Here is a 25573-nt window from a genome sequence, read left to right as displayed (position 1 = left end):
TTAAAAAGAGTAATTAAAAAGGAAATCAAAACACCTGAGAAGTTTTTTTTTCTCATGCAGAGATAAAGTTGTGATCTAAATGTTGGCTATCTAAGAAACAGGCTTCCAAGTTCCCAAGAATGTTTTTTGCTCTTTGATCACACTTCAAAATGGAGAGACAATATACCCAGTCACTGTGTTGAACTGCATTCTGTGCATGAAGAATGTGGGTATCCTTACAGAAAGAGGCAAAATCCTGAACTCTAAACAGCGAGTATATCTATGGCATATTTTCAAGAAAAAGTCAATACAGTTGTTGATTTTTAGCCATTCCTTATTCAGCTACTGCCATCTGCACTTATGCTTTCCTCTTGCAATTCACAAATGAAGATCACAGCTAATCAAAATCTTTGATGAGTTGCCTCTGTTTTGCACTTAGAACCTCAAGATTAATAGTTGTGGATAAGTTATATGTTAAGTTCACACTGACATATACACCTAGGCCACAGCATTTGCAATATTAAAGGCTTCCACCATTTTTAATATTTGGCAAATGTAGTAATTAGCTTGATTGGGTTAGATTTTAGAGGTGGGGAAAGGGCCCATATAGCTCCTGTTAAGTGACAGAGTTTTACTGGAGATTTTAAGGGTTTTTTTAGTTTTTCTTTGCACTTTAAATGAGGACACTGTTTTACAATCAGCATCCCATGAGAGATCACCCAAAGGATCTGTGGCATGGTACAAATTTCTGAGAAGTCATTTCTTAAGTGCCAGTATGACTAAACTGCACTACCTTAACATTTGGCTTCTCTGGAATGGAAGACTTACCACTACAAAAGTAGAAAGGAGAAGGGCAATATGTAAAGGATAACAGATTAGAAAGGGAGAAAATCTAAGTACTAGAGAACATTTCACATTTTGCTTAAATGAAGACCAGAATTGAAGTATGATGATCTGATTTGCAACTATCTTTCTTTTTTTTCTTTTTTTTTCTTTTTTTTTCTTTGAAAAGGGAATGTTAGACATGTCGGTTAGTGGGGAATGAGATACAATAATAACTACAACAGAGTGTAAAAACCACTTGGTCTTTCACATTTGTATATTACTGGGTTGATATGCTCTTTATGTGAGTTTTCACCCAGTCTTCAATCCAGCATAAGACATTTTTCTAGAAGAAATTACACAATGTAGACTACATCCCAGAAGGGCTGGATTACTCTATGATAAAGTTCTAAGGAGATATTGCTAAGTATTACCATATTCATCACTGGGCACTGCTTTTGAGACTTCACAAAGGCAATCAACTAAATGAAGGAAAGAACTTCCTTTCCAATAGTAGATCTATCCGTAGACAAAATAAATTATGCAACTAAAACATGTTTCTGATTTCTTGGATTTATTCCCAGTTCGACTGGCAATTACTTAGCTCTTTCTTGATGGGGATAATTTTGTTGGTCTGGATAAAGTATTGAAATGCATTTTCAGATGTACAAAGGTGGATATTGAATCTTCTCAGCCCCACAGAGTTAGCAAATATTATTTTAGCAATCTACAAGACACTGTTTTTAATCAAAGCCTAATTCTTATTTATGTATGGCTGATGAGCACCACACCAGCAGTGTGAAGAAGTATTAAATACATACAGTCCATTTAAAATGCTCATAGTCTGATAAAGTTAAGTTTTTAATAGTAATTACTGTATTTGCGATTTTATTCCTTTATTTTATTACCAGAAAATTTGGAAGAAATTAATTTTTTCTTTTTTTTTTAATTAAATAGATCATCTTCTTACCACATGAATGAGGAATGGACCGAGTTAGTCAGTTAATTCTGGGTACAACTTTCTTTCCCTTAATTTCTGCAAAATTTGTTAGAGAAAGGGTTTGCCTGAATAACCACAGACACATTAAACTACACTCTTACCACTATGTTGAATGATAAAATCACAAAAAGGGATTCTAGTGCTCAGAAGTCCTTTACTACATGATTCAAGAGATGCCTGGCTGAGCCAACTTTCCTTGACTTGACTCCACCAGCAACCGAATCAATGGATGGGGTTCCCTTCTATCCCAGAAAAATCCTGGAGGAAGTCATCTCCTTATGCAGACCAACTGAATTCCACTCTTAATACATTCTGATACTTTAATGTTGAGATCCACTTGATTAGGGCCACAACAAGTAGATAAACTTAGAAAAACTCCAGTATTTGTTTTCTGAGCTAACGTTACTACTATTTACTAAAACCTACCATAAACATTGTGCTTTCCTGACATGTGTTAACCATCTTTTTGGAGAAAACCTATGAAAAGCCTCTGCCTTGGAGAGGGAGGAACACGGAAGAGTCAATGTCATTTCTTCATGTGGAATTATAGGTAACACCTCTGAAATGTCTTGGGACAGATCACTCTAAAATCCAGTCAGACAAACAGAACTGGAGGATGTTTCTAAAGTTTCCCTACTAATGAGCTTGGATTTAATCATCCCCTAATGAGTATTCTTACAAATTAAAAAAAAGAAATATTTTTAAATATGAAATAAATATGTTTATGGAAATTTTAAAATAGTAGGAGAATTTTTGAAATTCTTCCACCATCCTTAATTTTGGTTTTGGTTTCTATTACAGCCAGGTATTCAAACTGCTGGACCTCCACACTGTAAACACATGTATAGGTACTTTGGAACTAAGAACACAACCGCTACCAGTGAAACATGAAAAAAGTGGTAAAAATAAATAGTTAGGAGAAATCTCAGCTACAATAAAGATGGAATAGTGGTCATGAAATAAAAAGTTAAACCTCCAAAAGAAACTTGAACAAAACAATAAGAAAAAAAAACCCAAACTTTTTTCACTGCTTTTCATGCTGGAAAAAGGGGAGACTAAGGTCATTTTTATGAAATCATTTGAAGAAATCATTTCCTTTCTGTCTTCTCAGGAGAAAGGAGATAAGATTTGAAATAAAAGTTTTTAAAATGAAAATAAGGTTTCATTTAAAACCAGGCAGCACTGACCAAATAATTATTTAAGTGCAAATGAGAAAGAACGTAGTTCTTTAAATGCTGAAAAAAATTTACATTTTAGCAATATAACTAGAAAAGAGAAGATATTTCCTTTGTAAACTATAGTTCACCCCAAAATACATTAGCAAGCGGAGGTGGGAGGGATTATAACAGTCTGATTCTTTTTGGTTTGCTGGATATGATGATACTTCAGAAAAGCTGTAGCTAAGCAGCCAGGGCATAGCTGCACCTGTGATTTGTCCTGGCTCCTCAACCTGAGTCTGAGGGGAAGATCGCTCTTCTCCAGCGTCATATCAAACACACACAGCTGGACGCTGCTTGTGGAGCACCTGGTGAAACTGGTGAGACCCACGCTGTGAGGAGCACGAGGAGCCAAGCATCAGGAGTGACAGAAAGAAGGTGACTTTCCAGCAGCCCCCAGGGAATATATGGAGTTTTCCCAATCAAAGAAGCCAGAGGGTATTGCTGGATGGGACCTGCAGCACAGGGACGCCGTGGGCAGGATCTCCTGACAGACCGCATCTGCACCTTCTCAAAGTTGACTTCTAGGTAATTCTCTTCTGTTCTCGTGAAACTCCACTTGAGACACAGAACACCTTCTGCTGCACTCACTCCGAACGACAGGAGGCAAAGGACAAAGCACCGCGGTATTGAAGCATTTCTCACACCTGAAAAGCACAAATCTCGCAACGGTGTAGAGAAAACAGTTGTGATTACAGATTTTCTTTGGTTTTGTTTTACTAAAGATCATGCCTTGGAACTTTCCTAGTTCTCTGTAGGCAGCTTCTGTTACAAACACATGATGATTCATACCAACATTAACCCAATGTTTACTATATATAAATATATATATCATCTCTATTTGTTTATGCATATATAAAATTTATGCATTGTGTATAAACATGTATACATATATTTTTATATAGCTTTATACATTGAAATTAATATTTAGCAATAAAACAGAGATCCACTAGTCCCCAGATTTACCATATGTCCAGTTTGTGATGCCTTTTGGCATTGAGAATTTTTCTACTTGATGCATAAGGATTAAAAACTTTACTGGAACAGAACCCTGTCTGATAAGTTTAAGAGGCTTCTCAGGCTGTGGTTTGGAAACCACTGAAATGAATGCCATGACGCAAGTCAGACCAATTTAAAATAAAATGAAGAGCCCTGTCTGTTTCATTTGCATTAGATATCTTGTTGGTTCCAGTTAGAAAGAGTCCCCGGGAAGAATTATGTTTTAACAAGAACCAGTGTTCACCATTCGGTTTTATCAGGATTTAAACTTTGGAAATATCCCTGTGGTTAAAGAAAAAAGTCAGAACCTCACATCCTTCAAGCAGAGCCCTCAAGATAAGATTTAGGCCTTTGGCAGTCAGAATTGTTCTGGTTAGTAAATGATATAAGTAGCTGAGCTTACTGCTTATTACTGATATAGAAGATGTTCTCTAGTTAAGCAGAGTTATTATGGCTTCTGTTTTTGTTGTGCAAATATTTTAACTGTCTGCGCAAGTCTGACAGTTAGTTGCTTGTGCAGGATGTAATCTCATAGAAATATGTTTGAAAACTTTTTTCCCCTTTTTGATTCCGAAAGCTTTGAATTCAGAACTGCCAAATGGATTCTCTTTTTTCTGGAAAGGAGAATTCAGAACACTTTATAATCATCCAGGCCCTCTTAACCTATAAGCCTACTTTGAAGAAAGTGGCATTTTGATAAGTAATGTGTATTTTTTTACTGACCACTTATGTATCTCCCTACTGGTTTATGCTTGTTACCCGTCACAGACTTAAGCAGATAGTAAACATTTGAAGCAAGCACTCTAACAATAGGTCAGTCCACTATTTCCAAAGAAACAAAGTGTCCCTGTCTCCTTGTTAAAACATTTTGCCCTCACATTTACTACTGGACAAGAACAAAGCCCAGGATGAAGTAATTTGTTCTGAAATGTCAATGCAAAGTTGCAGAAATAAAATTTTTCATTAATAGACGACTAAAATTTTAGTAAGGTTCACAGCTGTTATTTTGGGCTTTCTCCAAGGACATCACTAAGTCATTCAGGCTGAGGAACTTCTAGCGAGTGTTTCCCTATTAGTTTTTAACCTTGGAGAGCTTTCTATTGCCAGTCTGTTATTTCTACTGCTCCTCAAACCTTGGGATGCAGGTGCAGCTCTTTGGATCCGATTGCTCATGTCTTCTTGGAATTTCCTTGAAGGAATTGATGGCTTTCCCTCTTTCTGTGAGGTACAAGTTCTACAGGCTACACGGATAAATGGCCTAGGAAATGCTGCTCCTAATTAAACCAAAAAATATATACGAATGGCCCTATTAATATATTAAGGAGCTACAGCGTCTACAGGAAATCATCTGGATTCAAAAGACACAAAGACAGAAAGACAAGGTGACTTCAAGCAAGTGATTCAAGACTTTATTTTCAAATACAGATAAGGAAATTCAGTTTCATTAATCCATGTTTAGAGATTAACAACCCCATATTTGTTAATCCACATTCAAAGGGCGCAGGAATCTAATCAGACTCAATAGTTCTAATTGGCAGTTTCTCTCATTACCATCCAGAATGGAAATAAATACAGATGCTGAACTTAAGCACCTCTTAAAATACCGGCATTGGTTTTTCCATTTCTGCAGAAAAGCACTTTGAGCTTTGTCTTTTTAGGTACATCTTTATCTTCAGCAATATATAATTACCCACAACACTGTAGTACCTGAGCGTAGATGCAAATGTTATCCTACAGTAGAAATAGCTCAGAGGAGAAACAATGAACTAAATATTTGCTGTGTGTAACGCTGACTTATGTTAGGATGCTCCTTTGGGATCTTAGAGGTGTGGATTTGGATTCCTATGAAATTCCTGGTATGAAGCCTCATTTCCACACCGTAGGCGAGCATTTTTCTCTTTGCAGAAAGACTGGATCTGAACTCTGCAGCCGATCTGAACTATGGACATCCACTGTCCACTACGCCAAAGAGAAGAAGCCAGAAGAATTTGGACAGGATGTTGATTAGCGTTTACACTGACGCCTGTAATTTCTGTGGCTCAGCCCATCTCACCTGTGCCATTGGCATGAGATGTCCAAGTGGCAACAAACGCATATGGACTTGGCAGCCCATCTCATGCCTAAACTGTCAGACATCCAGATTAATCGTGCCTTCACTATCTTGGAGTATAAACAGCAGACGAGAAATCCGTAATGAAGGCAGCTATGGTCTGCACCAGTGACTGACCAGTATGTACCCTGCTCTTATGCAGATCTTGAGAACTGGGCTAATGACAGTGTATGATTGATAATTACATCTGTTCTTTCTCTTCTGTCTGCCTGTTCAGCAGAAAGTGTCTTGGCTCTCTGCGAAGACAGGGAGAGCTTACTTTTTACATGCAGCCACACATGTTTTCAAAGGTATCATTTCTCCTACTGGAAGGGTATAACTTTCTGATGAAGTCATTGACATACAACTTGAAATATGATCCCATATGGAATCTGTTCTTTAGATTTCACGCACTTGTCACAAGAATGACTTGTGACTTTCTGTTAACTTCTGTTTTCGGACTTGTCAGTCTTAAAGTACCTTTTCTTATACATAACACAGTGGCTTCACTACTCTTATCTGATTTAAAATGTCTCTATTGCGTCATTCGAATTATCTATTAGAAACAAAACACGGTGTTGTTTGGTCAAGTATGTTCAGATCCTTTTGTTTTACAGTGTAACACTGCAGGCTGATAGGCATTTATCACTTCAAAAGAATCTCTTGTAAATCAGACTGAACACTGAGACCAGCCACCTAATTTATCATCAAGTACAATCAAAGATTACAGTTCATCAAATACCAAGAGCAAAGCTGTTTTTCTATAGGTTTTTTCTTAGCTCTCTTAAATTAAAAGAGGCTTCCTTCACTTTGATAATATGTAAATAATAAATAAAAGTGTCTGCTTATACTTTTCTTACTAGCTTCTGTAATAACCCTGTGGTGATGAAAACAACTATCATCTGCTAACTTGTACAACTGGCATGGTTTTAAGAACTCTGAAGCCCTGCTTCAAGGCATAACTAAATGTCAACAGAGAGGCATATTTCCCACCTACACAAGTAGGCTCGTAAGTTGTGATTGGAGGAATACTTGGAGTATATTTGTTCTCATTAACAAGAATTTCACAGCCTGTTTCTATGAATAGATCAGAAAAAAAAAAAAGTCTAAAAGGTTTAGATACCTAAAGCAGGACTTAGGCAAGAGACTGTTATGTCTTCATCTGTGGATGAATTTGTCGCCACGTGAAGACTTCTTCTCAGGTGCCATTAAGACCAATATTTATTGTAGTGGATGACCTTAAAGCTTGTAAATTAACTAGTTCCCTAGTTACTCCATACATGTATAGAAGTATGATACCACTGATATGAGGTTGGCCACTGTGGAGAGCCCTTGAGTAGGCTCAGCCACCCTTGATATGCCTGATCCTGTTGGTTATTTGGAGCACGTGTTCTTGAAGCATCGTATTCCCAGCAAAACACAGCAGCTACTGTTGCTGTCTCTGCAAACGGAAAGACATGAACTAGTGGTACTGCTGCTTTGTTTTCCACAGTTATGGTCACCTACAACATACAAAGCAGGCTTTACTACTGCTCTTCAGAGGAATTCAAACCTGTATCTTTTAGATCCCAAAGAAACATAGTAACACTTAAGCTTTACAGGTGGTCAGGCTGGAGAATGGAAAATGGGACATGTTCTTTCTCCCTTGCCTTCTGGAAGATAGAGGTATGAGGAGAGAAAAATCCTGGGCTACATAAAGACAGCACAAGAAGGAATACGAATCAGCAGCTAAGACATCAACAGGCAAGAGACAGGTATAATGTTTTACTGATGACTGTAAATTTTTATTTTTAAATATTAAACCCATCTTCCTTTAGAAGAGACTTCTGAGCTCAGAACTGTAAAGGACAAAGGTTCTTTCCTCCATACTGATGTGGGAATTTCATACAGGCTGGCCGCACACTCCCTGCAGCCTTTTCTTGTTGCCAAGCCTAGAAATCCAGATGTTCCATTTGACATGTGGTTGTTTCAGCTCCTAAATCATCCTACATGCCATGCTAAAAAAACCCCTTCACTTAGGTATCCAAATTCTTCAGACTAACAGCCTAAAATGTAGGCATCTAATCCTTATCACTTAACACTTTAATGAATTAGACCATAAATTACTTGCTCAAGATCTCACAAGAAGCCAATGTCAGTAACTGAAATCCTGTCTTCTCCTGCTTGGTCTAGTGCTTTACCTGACACTGAATTTACTTACTAAAAACACCAGAGAATTCACTTATACCAACACACTGATGCAAAACAGTGGTGTATCACATTAGATTTCTATACACAAGGAAGACTGCAACCATCTTTGTACTGTATCACTAACGTATATGACTGTGAAGGATGACTTCTTGAAGAGAAAAGAATATCCACTAAAGTCCCCATGAACCCTGCCGAGAATCACAATTACTGTGGAGTTTGTGATGAGAATTCCCGACTACAGAAACTGGAATGAAATCACCAAGCTAGTTTCATGAGACAACTACTGTATTCTTCCTGCTCTCCACACCTGCCAGATTTTTCTATCCTGGATCTTCCATTTTACTACCCTTAGCCAGCAAAGGTCGATTTTTCTGAAGCTTGAGTTCTTGAATAATGATGTAAGAATAAGTGGCTGGCAAGACTGACATAATGACAATGTTCCGGTAGCCAGAATAAATGCAAATGAATGAAAGAGTCTCCACCTGAAATGCTCCGTGTCACGTGAAGCTAGCAGTGTGAGAAAATTCTGCTTTTCGTTTTAGCCATTTCCAAAAACCCATGGCTTCCTCAGATGATTCAAAAAGAAGTACTAAAGGCGGCAAGGAGGAGTATGAGAGAGATGTTATGAAACCTGCCTAAAATGTCATCATTTTCAATGCATGGCACAGGTATATTTGAGGGAAACCTAAACTAAATGAATGGGGTTTTGCTTGTACTGCTCTAAAAGCACAGTTAACGTATCTCTATCTTCTCCCTTAGTTCATAGGAAATCTAGGTCTGGGTTCTGCCTTTGCCAGCAGGATTTCCTGAGAGAATGTTCTAAATAACAAGTTCAAAGCTTTTCCAGAGTGGCTGCATGCAACGCACTTTTCTTTGCACTGCTTTTGGAGCTTTTTCACTCCTTGTTCATTTTTTATGTCACAATTAAATAGTGACTGAAATGGAAAAAGGCTCCCCAGTTGAGGATTTGAATAGTGAGTTCCATTTTCTGCTCCATCAAATACATAAAGCTAAAGCTGTAGCATCTCCCTCCTTTACAGCGATGCTCTGAACACCACACCTAATACGTCGTGTCTCTTTCCTTCCTTTCGTTCCCTGAACACCATTCCGTACACATTCACCCGTTCATTCACGCCAAATGGAAGAATTGCAGGGGGAAAGCTATGAAGTCCATGAATTTTCTGTGGCCTGACTGTTAGGGTGCTGCCTGGCCACATACAGATTTGAGACTTACGTAGAAAGCTGCTTTGGGGACTTTTCTCAAAATGCCAACTATCATTTAGCCTGATCAGAAATTCCTGACTCATGCACAGCACTGGGAGTCCAGGACTCCCTTGGAAGTCCTAATGCTCAGCTACTGCAAAACTACTTCTTGAGGCACCATAGTGAATCTAGCTCTGGATAAGTATACTATCATTCATCAGTAATTGAAATTTGCAAATATTGGTCATCACCGAACAAGTGATAACATTTTGACTAGCAAATGACAGTTATTTTACATTTTAGCATAACAGTTTTTGTCCTCTGGAGTATGAAAGCACCTGCTTCTCTTTTAATATCCATGTACTAAAAGCCTCAGATGGGCATATCGCTTGCTAAAGAATTAAGTGTTATTGCACAGTGTGTCAGAGCAGCAACAGATAAAGGAAAATTCTTAAGTAATTGCTCCAGTTGTTTTCCTTCCCACTTGCCTAACTCCAGCCTCTTCTACCAAAATAAGTGATAAAACCTTGTTCATTAATCTTCAGACTAAGTGTTTGGCACAGAAAAGTTGTACTAGAGATGTTTGAGTTTAGAAGCCTTGTCTTTAGTCTTACCTGGGAGCTGCTCTGTGTGTTATTACTCACACGTACATGCCCAAGAACAGCATTTAATTTTAGCGTATAATAAGAAAATAAACCTCCTGTTTACTTTTGTTCACCACTAATTAGATATAATACTTTCCTCAACATTTGGCAAATCATAATTACATAAAATTAAGGAAATTGAGAGAATGTTCATAAGGAAGGCAAACACACAATTCAGTGAGAGTCTTTCCTCTGTCAGGTAAATAAATTCCATCCATCTACACACCCAAACCAAATTCTCTCAAAATCAATGGAAAGGCTCCCATTGGCCTCAGTGGCTTCTGGATCAGACCCAGCCTATTCCCATTAAAGTCAGCTCAGGACTTGAGCTAGATCATGATGTAACTGAATTAATTAGCATTAAATTATGAGAAACTACTCTCCATTACTACAAATTACTTGTAAAAAAGCCAAGCTTTCCTAGTATTAATGATTTCAGCAGTGTTAGATGAGAGTTTCTTTCCATGAATATTACTAAGTACAACTTTAGGACCAAGTTCGGGCTTTGAAATGCCCATTGCCATTTTACAGTAACAGGCATACAAAAGCATGGGTGCCACCTCATCGCATTAGTTACCACCAGCTTGAGTTGGGCAGAATCAAATCCATCATCGTGACTCTTCTCCTGGACTATGTGCTTTATTGTGTTGGACCATCGTAAGGATGCTGTTCTTTAGGAATTTTTCAGAGCCTGAAAGTCCTCCGCTGTGAACTTTTAGGCTGTTTGGATTCAGTGCTCTGATTTAATATATATAAGAGAGCTTCAAGCTGGGAATTTGACGCTAGGTCTGTACTTCTGGCTCGAGCCCAGCTGTCTACATTTGGAAATGTATTTGATTTTGGAACACACTTTTCTGGAGTGGAATGTCAAGAAAATACATAATCAAGAGGGCATCATAGATAATGAGCTACAAAAACCTGTTTGTCACCCTCCTCCCACAATGGCAAAGAGCCTTCTACAGCTGCTAATTAGAAAATTAGAACACCACAAATGGATTATATTTTACTGGCAGCATAGCGTCTTCCCCCCAGTGTTTTAAAGTACTTTTGAATTGTTTGCTGTCAGCAAAACAAGTGCGCTACCTGCGATCCTGTAGACAACAAAGCCCGGCAGCAGGATTTCAGTCAGGTGATGTCACCCAGGTAAAATTGTACTGACAAGCTTTTAATTAAAGTTTTCCCACACATCTTTCTGCTGGTCCCCAGGAGCTATTATTCATTATGTGCCGACTGTCAGCCAATTGTGAGTCGGGAGGGAAGTGTTTTATTTTCAAAGCCCTTGCTGACAGCTAGAGAACACTTTGTTATACAATCTGTTTACTTTTTTCACACACACAATCTTGCTAAAGGGGAAATGGTCATGCAGTAGTGTTTACAGTTTATGGCAATAATTAAATGCATCTGGCAGAGCAGTAGCTGAAAGGAGGTCGGTGTGGGTGTGGGTGAAAAGCCATAAAATTCCTCCTATAAACAGTTACTCTCACCTTGCAGAGCCCCTAGCGTTTTAAGACAAAGTTTCTTTGGGAAAGGGCAGGTCCAAACAGGTGCAGAGATTCTGAAATGGGAATATTTGGATCTAGCCATGTGGTACTTGATGCTAAGAAACACTGTCCAGGAATCAGGGTAGTGCTCTGGTCTCATCTGTGACTAGGACAGTCTGAAGTGGTTATAAAACAGCTGCTTGGCCTTTGCGTTGTTAAATCCCAAAGTACTTACCCCTATAAGAAGAAATAGAGAATGCGAAACAACTTGCCACCAGATGAAAGCAGAAGCTGGTGTGGTGTCCTGTTTCAGCAAAGGGCCAGTATTTGACGCTTAATACTTACAGAGAAACAGTCCTCTCAAAATGTTTAATGGATTACAACAAAATCCTTTTAATCAGTTGACCGGTGATGATAAATTTAGAGTTATGAACAACTTTTAAATCATGGTAGAAAGTTGTAGGCAATAATCACTGCCTCACTTTAAGTATTTAATACTTCTGTTTATCAGGAATAATAGAAAGTCAACAAGTATTCTTAAAATGCTATTAGATGAATTAAAACTTATGCAATATTCATATACAGAGGTAAAAAAGAAATTGCATGCCACTTGCTGCCAGGCCGTTGGTAATTCTGTGGAAATCACTTCCACTACAAAGCAAAGAGACTGGAAAATAAATTATTTGATGAATATTTAGATAGCTTCTTTTTCTGATATTATTATAAGTTACTACAGAAATTATAGAAAGGATACACAGTGAATTAAAACCTTTCACTGCTTTTAAGTGCCTTTAAATAACTATATTCTTAGGAAGTCATTTTCTTGGATGGAAAAAAGTTAAGGAAATCAAGGAATGGATACTTTAAAATGGGCAGTTTCTGAGGTTATTGAGCATTAAACAGTGGGCCTTAGTTGTATATAGACAGGGATGGGAGGTAGTTGCTGTAGAGAATGCAGTATGCCTGCCTTAAAAAGCCTTTTCTGTTTGGCTATCATAAAAAGTCTTTAGCCCACCAGGATATGAACACATCAGTGCAGGTTCCATTAACGGAAAGGGAAACATTAAAAATTCTAATTGCAAATTTCACTCATAGGTGTCACTTTGTGATTGTGTTTTCCCACTATTAGTGTATTTTTTTTCTTCGCTAATGAAAGATTTGTTTTATTATTTTTTAATTTTACTGGATGATAGGAGCAAGATGATATTTTTACTTTTTTTTGTCTCAGTCACAGACAGCAAATAGACCCTAAGATACTACACAGTTACATTCAAATTAACATATTTGTGATCGTACCATTTTCATCTTCCCAAGCTTAACAAAACCAACATACTATGAATAATGTAAGCAGTTTATGTTAATCTTTACTTTAAGATCAATGTTATGAGGGAATAGTATTACTTTAGGATCAGCATTATAAACACTAACAGCAAGATTTCTCAGAGATTTCAGAAACCCAAGTATAGAGATTAGGTAACACATGCCTGAGATTTACAGGGTAGAACAAGTGAGGAAGCTCTTGCTTCAAGGTTCAAAGCTGCCCATGCATTTTAGTCAATGACTATTGCATCCAAAATCCACGGAGCAATAAGCACAATCCTAGGCTCCTCGCTGATAAGGGGAAAAGGACTCATCAGACAGTCATGACCATTTCACTCTCTTCTGGTTGGGGGGAACTGCAAGGCAAAAGAGCCAAATATCTTCAGACGAGGATTGCACATCTTCCTCCTGGAGCTAGTCTACATCTAGCTGACCTGAAGTGATAGGAAGCAACTGCCTGCAAGTGGCTTCCCAGCTTTCTCCCTCAGAATGAGCCTTCCTTTGTGATCCTGGACTGTGAACTCTCATCTGACAAACACAAGGGACAAGGAGTACTGCTGGCCTAACTCCTATCAACTTTCACAAAAAAGAAATTGTTGGTCAAAAAAAACCCTGTAAAAGTTGGGGTGGAGAGATGCTTACAAACTGATACATCCTAAGGTTACCTGGAAGTTGTAGAGAATTCATTTTAAGAAAAAATAGGATTTTTCAAATAAATCTGATAAGGCTTCTTTAGAAAAATTCAGGTCTGTCTGCTATTGTGCGTACACATGCGGTTGGACTTTTATCAGGCACTGGACAGTAGGTAAGGCAAAACAACACAAGACGACACCGCCCGATGCTCAGCACACCAGTACTGGAGAACTGAAGTTGAAGCATGTACCACAGCCTCTTCATTGCCACTGATACGTGGCTCAGTCAAAGCAGCAATGACTACTGGTGCTACAAAAATGCAGTCATGCTGAGTAGCGTATGAGAGAGCGATAATGAAGTATTAGCAACATACCATACCAATAGAAAAAATATTAAATTGTGTACAAAAAAGTTCAAGCGGGCACTTGCCATCTAACTAACCTTTTTTTTAGCAGTGTGCTTAAAGGATCTATTTTTTGCCCGTCACAATTTGATATTATCATCAAAGGTCTGAAACGAAGCTAAAATAGGAGAGTAGCACAAAAAGAGATGGACTTAAGTAAATTATAAAGACTGGTCAGTTATGTAACCCATTGCATTTCAGGTTAAGGAATGTCACAGCCATTTGCTTTTGAATCAAAATGATTGGGGTTTAATAACCAGATAAGCATGATCTGCCCTTCTTCTTCCAGGATACATGATCATTTAAATATCCTTTTATGCCCTGGCCTCCCAGTTGCCCACCATCACCCATTACCTCCCATATTTGCTGCTGCTTTCAGATCCTGGGCCCTGTTTTCTAAACTGTGCTTAAGCTGGGGGAAGAAAGTAAAAGAACCCAGATATATTTTTAATGGGGTATTTTTCACATATTACAAGCACTTACAAAAGGGTATCTTCAAAATAGTCTATTTAGAATACAAAACAGATCTGCCCCTGAAAACAAACAAACAAACAAAAAAACAACAAAAAAGCAACCAAACAACTTTGACAGTTTTGCCTACCTTCCCCAGTGTCTCTTCACACCTTTCATTTCCAGATAAGTTCTGAATAGCCACCAGAGAAACCAACCAAGCTTCTTTTTCTGATGTGATATCCCCTCTGGCTATGTAACATACCTCTGGCTTAATAAAGGGAGAACTACTTCTGTCTTGAGTATACCCAATTCAGGCTTGAAATTTTTAAACCTTTAGCTGCTCAAAAATAGTGGCTTATATCAGAGTCAGTATATGGTATGATTACTGCTATAGCAAAGAAGGTTACTTAGCATGACAGAGATCATAGCTTGACAGTGGACTATGGCTTGGCTTTCTGTCACCCACTGGACCCCTATTTGTTGGCTGAGAAAGTAAATAGTAATACCTATTTTCTGCTCTTTGTGTCTTCCTTGACAAAAAAATTGCATTTCAATACACTTCCCATTCAATTCTTGCCATTCATCTGGATTGGCACATTGTCTTCCTCCTGCAACGTGTTTTAGCTGATTTGGAGTTACCAAGAAGCAATTTTTTAATTCTAAAATGAGATTTACAAAAAGGTCCCTCTGGAAACTGACGGTGCCCTGCAGGGCTCTCGCTCCAGGCAGCTGAGAAAGCACATGAAGCTACCATAAAGGCTTCTGTTTGAACAATTCTTCCTCCTCACCTTCAGCCAGGTTATTTCCCATAGTAAACTGCAGGTTAGACTGGCAGATATCTTGCCTGTCTTTCCCTTTTCTTTTTTTTGCCTCTGTTTACATTTTCAGTGAACCGATGCGTCTCCAAACATGCCTGTTATATTTCACTTTAGTCAGTGCAGGAAATTGCTCTACTTGTGGTCGTTCTCTCTCATTTCTCTATTCAGGTGCTGCAATATGAATTTGTCTTAATTTCCAACTTGTTACAGTGCAATACCTGTTTTAGGGTGTTCTTTGTGGGGTTTTTTAAAGCAGGGAAGAAGAAAAGACATAGCAGGTACCTTTCAGGAACACAGATCGTTCGTGTCCTTCCTTCACTGCTTTTACAACACTGTGAATGAAGAAAGCATTAGGGATAGGAGGCAAACTGCAGGAGGAAACCCCCACAGAATTACGCTGACAGCCTGAAGAAGTGCACCGTAACTCACTGTACATGGCTGGCCACACGTGCCGGACCTATGAGTTCACCCACAGTTGGCGTCTCTGCAACGCGATGCGAACGGCTCTGGAGATAGCATTTCCCTCCTTGCACTCATCAGTGTGGGTCTCCCTATCATCAGCTCCCCATAAAGCAGGCTCTGTGTTGGTCTAATTGAGATTTCGGTCTTCCTGCACCTCCTCCTCTCCATGTGAACAGTGTGGACAGCAAGCAAAACGAGCACAGGCACCAGGCTCGCTCTACAAGCAGCTGACACGTGCAAGCTTAGGGCAAGCCAGCCTTCATGCGGCTCGAGCTTTTCCTTTGAGCACGGACTAAGTGCAAACCTCACACCTGAGCTGCCGCATCCCTTCGTCCGGTGGCAGGGAGCGATAGCGTCCTTTGGGGCACGGGCTTCTCAGCAGCCCGTGTCTGGAAGGAAACGAACAGATGAAAACGCTGGGGCAGCAACACCTTGTCAGACCAAAGGTCTCTGGAATCCTTTCTCTGACAATACCTGTCAGAAGACGTCTCTGGAACAGCTAGGGAACAGGACAAACTCGTGCTGATGTTTCTGCTGGATAATCTGTCATCCCTCAGTAGCAACTCAAACTTCCAAGCCAGAAATAACATTTTCATATTTATAATTTTTTCTTCCATTAGTTTGTCCAATCACTTTTGATCTCGGGTAAATTTCTAGTATTCAGAACATCCTTTTGGCAGGGGATTCCACAACTAACCATACATGATAAGAAAAACTGGCTTCCTTGTTTGGGACCTGCCAATGTCTTGTTTCATTTGATGACTTTAAAGTTATTGCAGTGGAAGAAACAGTGCTAACTACTATTCTCACCTTCCCATCATGAATATATAGACCCGAGTCACATCTCTCCTGTGACATATCCTTTACAAAAAATCCCAGTCATGTGAGATATTTACTTGCATGGGAGTCATTCCATACCTCTGATCGTCCCTGCTGTCATCTGACTTTCCCAGATCCTGTGCTCCTTTCAAAGTTGGGACACCAGTTCTACATCCAATATTCATGATGCAGATGGGGGATTGATGCAGCACAACAGTAACACCTTCTATTTTGAGCTCTATTTGTCATTGTATTTCATAATATTTTATTATCTTTTTTAACTAGTGTTGAGCATAGTTTTCATGGAACTACAAAGTTAGGAGTATTCCCTGATGCATATCACTTCAAATTTATCTACCCCAAATTTCATTTGCCATTTGGTTTGTTGCTCGCTTATTACCATGATGCCCTTGTGCAGTACTTTGCAGGTGTCTCTCATTTTTATAACCTTGATTAACTTAGTAACAACTGTGAATTTTTTCACCTCACTGCTCACTTTCTTCTTAAATCATTCATTAGTATGGTGAACAGCACATATATGACACAGACCCGTGTAAGACTCCACTGGTGATCTCCTTCCACTGTAAAAATTCATTTCTACATGATTTTTCTCATAACAATTTTTTATCCATGTGAGATTTTTCTTTTATCTCACAGCAAGTCAGTTCAAGAGCTTTTGGAGAAGAAACTCCAAACAGAAATGTTTTTGGAAAACCAAATGGCTGCACCAACTGATCTTCCTTATCCACATACTTCTTGACTTCATCAAAGAAGTCATAGCTCATTAATTGATTAGAATTCTTTTCAGACAACTTGATGATTCTTCCCTAATATATTTTAATCCTTATTATATTTATCCCTAATGTATTATTTCTTTTTTTACTATAAAAATTATCTTCTCTGAGCTACCTTCAGATCTCCTGGCAGGCTTTCTACTCCTAATATATTTGAAAATGATTAGTACTTTTTATGCCTTTTGTAAATTGTTTCTCAGACTCTTTCTTGCCTTTTTTTCGTATGTTCAAATCAATAGTTATCCTAATGTTCCTTTTTGTTTTCTTCCTTTGGATAAGATATCAAGCTTTATCTCTGCTGTACTAAGGAGGCACAGCAGCCAGTGCAGACACAGAGAGATGTAAATTCCTGGAAACTCATAAGGGGTGTGAACTAAGAGATGAGAACTGTGGATGTCTTGCCATGTCTTTTGAGAGCAGTGGCTTAAATGTGAAAAACACCAGTGAACATGTGCGGCATGAAATCTCACTGTACTTCATATGTCTGAAAAATGGAAGCATATATAAGAAATACTACAGTATATAAGAAATAATATAGTGTGAGCAGAGAAGAGCATTACTCAAACCTCCAGATTTAAGCCAACTGACATTTGTTGGCTCTACTTACACAGCCTCTATCTCACCAAACATGCAAGTTAAACTGTGCTGACAGGTATACAATCATATACCAGCAGATTTCAGCCACTGACAGAAAATAGGCTGCACCTTGTGGTCATAGGTTTCTTGCTTTCCAGACATTATTCATGCTTAAAACAAGTAGAGGCTCCACAGTTTGACCATAATACTTCAAAGCACCGTTCCACAGAGTCAAAAGGTAAATCCAATTCCTTCTAAAATACCAGGTTCCTGGGATTGCTCATGGTGCTGAGCAGAAACCATGAACCTCAGTGGACACGAGTGACTTATTTTTTAAAACTGTTCTAAGAAAATTCTAAAAGTAGTTGTAGAAGTTGGTCATTTTAGAGATGGTTTTATCTCAGGAACTTCTTACCTAAACTAACCTGGGTCTTAGACTAGCAAAGCAACTTTACAGGGCAAACTCATGAGGTAGTTGAACTTTAGTAAAAAAACCAAAACAAACAAAAAAAAACCCAGACAAAAAACCAAAGCAAACAAAACACACACACACAAAAAAGCAACAGAAATTGTAACAAAAAAATATTTTTGTAGTCCCTAGATACACACACCAACAAACAAGTGAACGTGGAATCTCTTCCATCACAATTAGCAAAGGGAAAAATCACTTTTGTATTCCATAGAAAGAGTGGTTTGCTTCCACCATCTGTCCAGCTGAGCTGTTGAGCAAAACCTGAAGTGAATGAGGGTGTTTCGCATTAAAACATTCTTTGCTTTCTTGTGACTCGGCACTATACAAGGAACACATTTTAAGTTCCCAGGAAAAATGTTTCTTCCAACTAATGCTCAGATTTACTACACATAATTAAGTCCATATTCAAATGTGTAAAAATAATCAAAATAAATGCTTATATGGTCTTTAATTTTCTAAAAATCGGTTCTGCTCCATACAGAATAAGGCACTGAAATAACAAGTGCACCAGTCAGTGAAATCCTTTACACAGAACAAAATATAGGTACTTTGTTTCATCGGAGAACTGCCATAATCATATGACAGTTATACTATAAGTTATGGGTAAGGAGACAGGACAGTGCATTAGATTAATACTTTGCCTTTTTAATCTATTAATCTACCACCTCTGGGACACGATTTTAAATCCACTGCAGAGCAAAGTGACTGAAAATCATTCCATCCTGACAGCTTTGAAAGATCACAAGTGAAACGTGTTAAGAAGGTCTCAACCCAGTTGATACTGAACAGGAGCAGTCATCTCAGAAGACACCCAGCATTGGTCCTCTTTCAGCATTCTCACCAAACCAGATCGCTTTATTACAGCAAGGGGTATTTCATACTAGACTGGTGATAAAATGATTGAAATACATGCTAAAGCAGCCCAGGACGAGTACGCTACAGATTCACTGTCAAAGACTATTGCACGTCCACTAGTCATGTACAAAAAGTCAGGAAAACCTTTTCCCTACTGATGCTGGTATGAAAAGGGCAGAAGGATACGATGTAAAAGCAATGCATTTGATTGGGTTTTAACTTTTTAGAATGGTCAAGATAATGACAAAATCATCCGAAAGGCAGAAACAAGCTAGGCAAACTGCATTACTGCATTATTTTATATTACAACTGCAAATTCTCTAGCTGGTCTTTTCTAACTACAGTAAGTTTGTTTTAAAAGCGTTTTTTCAAAGATGCAAAATATCCCAGCAACTGCTGTGGTTTCTTTTCTCTCACTAATAAATGTGAGTAAAGACAAATAACAGCTTTAGTACTTTTCCTGCTGGCGAATTCCTAATTAAATAGTTTATTAGTAGATTATCTAACCTTCATTTAATGAGGCCCTCCAGATGTTGTGTCTTAAGTGAAGCAAAAAAGGAAAACAGCTGAATGCTAAGCACAACATAATTGGTTATGGTCAGCTTGGAAAAGGCTGCATTCTCGTGTTACCATTACTGTAATAACATATGATTCTCTCTAGAAATTGTCAATGAGTGATGACCTACAGAAAATCCTTTAACTATCTCCAGTTATAATTTTAAATATACTCAGCTGTATTTGCTTCGCTTCTATTTAACATTAGTCTTCTCCCCACTACTCCTGTGCAGCTGTCTCTAACACTTAGAGATTCCAGCTTGCACTTTTCTGCTCTTTTTATGACACTTCCATCTTTATGATGAAGTTCCTTCTAGTTGTTCCTCCTAAAGAACTGTGTCCAGTACAGATTCATATTTCTTTTCCTTAATAGTTAGACAGAAAAATCATCTCAAATCATTCTATACAGAATTTTTCATGCAATGATAATAAATTATCAGAAATAAAGCATTTAAGAATTAATTAGAACAAACAGAATTTTCATACAGGAGCGGAAACAACCTGTTAGTGTAATTGACTATCAAAAAAATCTAAATTTAAGACACGGCCTACATAAGCATGATGAGAAGCATTTAAAACACAATATAAGAATTTTTTTTTCAGTCCTCGTGTTGAATCTTATTGGAGAAGTACCAAGTTTTCTTCCAGAGAAACATGGAGACGATTCATTTATATTTTCAGTGCTTATTAGCATTTTAAAATTAGTCATGTGACACTTCTTTGAAGAGTTCAACAACAGAATGTAGATATAGTAAGAGAAAGCTATTTTCCATGAATGTCCAGAAGATTTTCAAAGGAACTATGTAGTCATGGGGTAAAAGGGATTATAGCATGGACAAATACTGTACTACTGTGCTGGAAACAGAGGGTAGGAAGAGATGGTGAATTCTTATGTTGGAAGGAGGTTTTTTCACTAGAATGATCTGCCTTAGGGTTCATGCTCTTCATGTCCCTGGAAGAAGGATAACCAGGTGACAAATCTTCTGATGACACAATTAAGGATAGTAAAGGATCTATGTGATTCAGGGTCTGGGCAATGAAACAGATGAAATTTAGTTTTGATAAACCTGGACTGATGCCTACGGTAAAATAAGTCCTACCTCTCCATATACAGGAGTGGTCCCTGAGCTGACCACTGTCACTGAAGTATGAGATCTTGGGGTTATGATGGAAAATTCCGTGAAAACATCAACTTGATGCACTCTGGCAGTCAAAAAGGCAAATCAACCATTAGGAATTAAAAAAACAAAAGTATACTATTATGTCACTAAGTAAACAGATAGTTGACCCACATCTTGAATGGGGTCCCCCCATCTCCAGGAGGAGATCATTGGTTCAGAGGAAGGCAAGAACAGCCAGGAGTATGGATCACTAAGGAAGGCCTTTATTTTCTTCAATTTGGAAAATAAACAACTATAGCAAGGTGTAATAAAATCATCTTTAGGATGGAAAGGGTGGGCAGGGGTGGCCAGTTCCCTGTCACTTGCAGTATAATAACTAAGAGGTGCTAAATGTTGCTAGAAAGAGGAAGGTTCAAAGGAAAGAAAAGAAGGTGATCTTTCCTAAAGTAATGTAGTTAGAGTGGGATTCCCTGTTGCAAAATGATATAAATACTGAAAGCTTACATATGTTCAGCAGGAGCCTAGGCAACCGCTGTCAGAGAAATACCATGAAGCTACTAAATACACAGAAATCACACCTGTGTGAGGAACTCTCAGATCACTGGATGGTGGTGAAGCACTCTTTCCTTTTCTTTTGGAAAAGATTCTTTTCTTTTACAAGAACACAAGATAATTAAAAAAAACTCATTTGAGATAATTTTTCCTCTTTCATTTCTATAATTCGATATTTTTTCTTTCCTTCAAATTTCATGAAGATACGGATAAGATTGTACATGTTCATTATTCCTATTCCTTCAGCAATTGTTCTGATCTTTAAAAAGGTCTAGGAAGTTCCACAGTAGAAAAAGAAATAAGAAAAAAAAATAGACATTTGGAAAGAAATATTCCCATGGTTTTCATTTTTTATATTTGTTATCAAAAAAGGAGAATAATGAAGAAGAAATAAAAATGTGGATTTTCAGCAGTACAATTTTCCAAAGAAACATGATAAAAATGGAAATTCTCAATAAAGTAAGAACATGTTCATTTCAAATTTTACATAATTGGATCCATTATTATTTTTAAGGTTTATATAGCCTTATATACATACATTCTATGAATAAACATATTTTGCAAATAACATAATAAATTGATAATTGATAATGACATTCAAAATAATTCTGGTTTTGCTACATCATTTGTGAAACATATAAAAAAAGGCAATCCTGCAGTCGTTTAAAACTGACATCAGGCACAAATGCTAGCAAGGGTCCGTTAGGCCTTAAGGACATAAGGGGGGGAAAATGAGGGAAATAGTTTGATGCCTGCATTTTTTTCCAAGGACTGTGCTCAAAATGTAAGCAAGCAGACTACAAAGGCAAAACTTTAACTCATTCTGACCTTTTGCATTAGGGAGTTGCATTTGTTTCTTTGATCATCAGCCCTGCTGAACTCAGACTAAACTAAAACTGCCTGGTTTTCATCCAGGTATTTATTTCTTGAAAGAAAGTTAGTAAACAGAATCTTTTATTCAAAATGAGGATGATTCTTAGCTGAGTATTGTAAAGCCTAGTGTTAACATTTAAGACCTGCCTGTCTCACATTATCATCAGATAGTTTAATGCGCTGCTAAATAAGACCAAGTAGAGCGTAAAGACTGCAGGGGAAACTACTCGGAACAGTTCTCCATGGCAAAGGGCACCTGCACCCTGCCGCTTTCAGAGCATTCTCTAAGAGCGAACCTTCTGCAAGATCATCATGACTGACTGGATTTTCATCTGACATTTTTCAGTGAACAGTCATATTGATGTATTTGATCTATGAGTTGTGTTGAGATTGACTATTTGATGGAATACTGGTAACAACCATTTTTCTGTTTGTTATTAAAAGTTAGTGACAGGTCACCCACACCACATGGTCTTGTTTCTGTACCCTAATTGGATCATTTAATCTTGCTAGATACTTTCTACCTCTATCAAAATCAAATTGAGTTTTATTTCTTTAATAAATTCATCCTGACTGCACTTCTCTAATTAGAGTGAACACTTACAGGAACAAAACTTAGCTTAAAGTGGTGTTTATGCAGCACGACTATATAAGATGCAAGTGCATCAAATTCAAACTGCCATTCGTAATTTTTGAAAAATATTTGTGGATATTTTTCTTAAATTGTCGGTTAATACCAACATGGATGATTGCCATCAATAAATAATGGAGGTAGGAGGATGGAGGAGGTATTTGGGAGTTAGTATGTGGAAGACGTTTAATGAAGCTTTTGCAAAACTGATCTTGCAACAATGAATGTACTTAACCTCCAGGACTCCTGGGAAGCAGATCATTCGGACTAGGTACAACTCTGTTCTTGAGGGAAATGTATGAAGTAAGGTGAAATTATTTATAATTTGGACTAACTACGGTTGAAGTCTGAATCCACAACAAAACTGTAATATGTGTTTGAAAACTACATAGGAAAAGTCAACAGATATCAAGGTGGTTACTGGGTCTTGGCCAATCGCTTAGAAATGTGTTCTCCAGGTAAGTGCAAGTATCCCAGGACAAAGATCCTTTACCAAAGCAGTGCTCAGCTTGTGGCCAGTTGCCTTTTTCTCTAAGGATAATCACTTAGAGCTGTTAGGAGGTTCAGATACAGCTGTCTGGGCTTCTTTGAAATCAAATAGTCTTTGAACAATTTCCCCCTCTGTATCAGAGTTTGCAAAAATACATCATGCTTTCCTGATTTGATATTGTCATGAGTTATTTGAGAGAAGAGCATGGTGAAATATGAAAAGGTGACAGCAAATTCCCATGCTAGGTGTCAACAGTATAAATTAGATCTATTTGTACTTCCACAACTTAGTTATGCCAGTTTAACTGGCACATTTCCATTCTAAAGTATAAGTAAATACTAACGAACTGCTCCAAGGTATATGCATATTAGAAATCCTCACTTTGTACAGAAATGCAGTAATGACCAACACTGAACTATAGTCAAATCTTGCACCGCCCTGCAGAAAACCCTGTGGGAAAGGCTAAGCTCTTTGGCATGACTTAAAGACTAATATTCCTCTAGGTAGGCCAAGTTAAAAAGCAAATCAATGTAAAAAGCCATGGACAGAAACTGCTTTTCCACCTTGCTCCCTTGAGACCAGGTAGGTCAAACCCAGAGCCTCACGCTGCACCTTGCGACAGGAGCGCAGCCGAGCTGATGGTGGAGAACCACTCTCTCAAACCACATTTAATACATGATTCAAAGCCATCCGTGCAAAGCATCGCACGAAATCCTGTGAAGATTGTATCTCAGTGTGACAAAAGGAGGGATTATTGTAGCAGGATCTGTATCTGAGAGAGGCAGTTGCAATCTTCTGAGAAAGCACACAGGACCAAAAGAAATCTGTGGAAATCAAATCAGCCTGTTTATTTGACCTGTGGAGGCGTGGGCCTTTTCTCCATGACAAAACACACTCTAATTTAGTGGGAAATGTATTTATTTTAATTATGCTATTTGCAAATGTTCTGCAGGATATACCATAAAAGTAATGAGGTTACGTTATTACAAGACATCTATCATAACACTCTGCTATTAAATCATTTTACTACTTTTGTGTAGATTACAAAGCAGCAAGTAGTGGAACATAGTTAAAATATTGCAGCTCTCCTGAAGATTAAATACTGTACAAAGCGTACAGTAGCCTTTATTCCAGCAGCCTGATTACCCACAAGTATGATGTGCAACAAATCACCAGCGGGAAGGATTACTTGGAACAGGACAAACTACTATTTTATTAATCATTTCTTTTAAAAAAACAGAGTAGTGTATTAGAGTCACATTTACTGAATGTGTGCTGTGACTAAATTGCTGTTTAAAATGTTGCATTTTGATTTGACCTTAGTATTTGATGGGCACATACAGTTCAGTTACTTGTAAAAACAAAATACCAGAAAAAAATCCAAAAGAAAATCTCTCTCAAACTCAGATTCATATGATTATTTTTATCTTGTGCCTATGAACAATGTCAGTTGACGTATACTTTAACTCGTTTTAAAGAAAAATGTCAAGAACTAAGACTAAAAGAAAACAAGAAGATTAAGTTGAAAGTCATACATTAACTAGATCCTAACTGTGAAAGACTGTAAGCCTAATGGTGAAAATTAAAAATTTTACAGATGAACCAAATACTTTATGTGTGTGAGAACAAAAAACAAATGCGGAGGCCAGAAATTGGGAGGTTTCTTGCATTGGTCTGCAGACTGCAGGTTATACATAAACCCTAGGCAAGCATCAGAGGCTCTTAATGCCAAACCTTAATACTGAAATATATACATACATTTCCAAAAACAAGTGTGAGTGAGATGCCATGCTTTTTCTGAAAAGAGACCCTTTGGCCATGCCAGTTGTTAAAGGCATAAACACCCATGCTTTTCTGCCTCTTAATTTTACAAAGCATGGTTCCTCTTAATCAGAAAGAATAACAACATCAGACTTTCATGTACAGGTCATTAAAGCTGCAATATTAAGCTAGAATTTCAATGCAGGTTTAGAATTTAGAAGAAATATTTTTTAAATAAAGTAGATCTTAAAAACCCTCCTGACTCTGTATCTGTCAGGTCTGTTCAAAATCAGAATAGGTATTAGCTTACACTGAAAGAAATCAAACTGAAATAACTGGAGGTGATGATAGCCTAGAATTA

The sequence above is a fragment of the Haliaeetus leucocephalus genome, unplaced genomic scaffold (assembly GCF_000737465.1).
Source record: "Haliaeetus leucocephalus isolate CR32 unplaced genomic scaffold, Haliaeetus_leucocephalus-4.0 Scaffold915, whole genome shotgun sequence".
NCBI classification, from domain to species: Eukaryota; Metazoa; Chordata; class Aves; order Accipitriformes; family Accipitridae; genus Haliaeetus; species Haliaeetus leucocephalus.
The sequence above is the reverse complement of the archived record's forward strand: the minus strand, read 5'-3'. Positions refer to the sequence as shown.